This window comes from Aplysia californica, unplaced genomic scaffold (genome assembly GCF_000002075.1).
Source record: "Aplysia californica isolate F4 #8 unplaced genomic scaffold, AplCal3.0 scaffold00090, whole genome shotgun sequence".
Lineage (NCBI taxonomy): Eukaryota > Metazoa > Mollusca > Gastropoda > Aplysiida > Aplysiidae > Aplysia > Aplysia californica.
Genome location: NW_004797360.1, coordinates 867,185 through 868,346, shown reverse-complemented (window position 1 = coordinate 868,346; position 1,162 = coordinate 867,185). Strand labels below are relative to the sequence as shown.

The following is a 1,162-nucleotide window of genomic DNA, read 5'->3' as shown; positions in this document are numbered from 1 at the left end:
TTTTAAAGCAGAAAACAATTGGATAACTCTAAGCTGTCTTTTAAAAAAATCAGTTTTTTCCTTCGCCTGAAAAAATTACTCGATGTCACTTATCCAAACTTACCATGACAGATTAAATAATATAACAGGCTATACGTGTGATGTAAATGTGTAACTTAATATACTACATGATGCACCTTGTTAAACAGTGCTGTCTTTCATCTCGCTAGAATTTCCTTCAATTTTTTACAAATATCCCAGGCTCTCTCTTCAGGGCACGTTCTGCAAAGTCAAATTAAATAACCCATTTTTCCAAGTTTTTAAAGATAATTAAAGAATTCAAGTGGCATACATGTAGGCGGTTATTTTCGGTAAGTGTTTTACGGCGCTCGCAACTGCATAAAGTTATTATGAGCGCGCGGGACACATTAAACATTTTCAGTTGTAAGGAAATTTAGAATTTTGCCCGAGTGGCGGCCGAAGCCTACTCTTATCGATTTTATACCACCAAGGGATCTTTAAAACGGGCGCAACTTGCACACGGGACCTCCGAGTGTTTTCGCCCTCGTCCAAGAAGGTTAGGTGTAGATCTTTCCTACAAGAATATCAGGGTTGTGGCTGAAAGACAGAAGTCAGAAATAGCCAAGGAGTAGCAGTAGAAAGGCTGCAGAAAGAGCCCAGAGGAGGGGGGAAAGGAGGTGAGAGGGTGAGGGCAGAACGTGGAGACGAACGCAGACCACAGAACATTGCAAGAAAGCAGGAAAAGAGGTGAAAGGAGATAATTTTAGAGAATAAAATTTTCCATCGTAACCCGGATTCGAACCCGAGGCCTTTAAATGAGAGGCGAACACCTTAACCTCTTGGCCACGAGAACCCCCGTTTAGAAGTTTAACAGACCTTTTTAAAAAATGTTCTGACCTTAATAGAAGTGTAAAAATGCTTCAGTTGTATTTAGGTCACTATTTGAATGTTAATAAAAATGTTTTAAATGGAATCTTCAGATATATATTTATGTCTTGACTTCTTCATTTTCAACTGTTTAAACAAATAATATAAAACAAGTAGGTCTCTTAAGTATAACATCAGTAAATGCAAAAGGAAAAAAAACAATTTTCCTTTTTCTGATGTATCCAAGAGTCGACGAGAGGTTGTTGTTGTTTGTGGGATGTTGCTTTCGGGGGGG

General features: G+C 38.5%; 1 protein-coding gene across 2 annotated transcripts in view; it reads left to right on the top strand.

Moving 5' to 3' along the window:
- The window catches only part of LOC101856331 (something about silencing protein 10), a gene marked incomplete in the record, with an annotated part of 39,192 nt that overhangs the window by 22,477 nt on the left and 15,553 nt on the right, over positions 1-1,162 (top strand).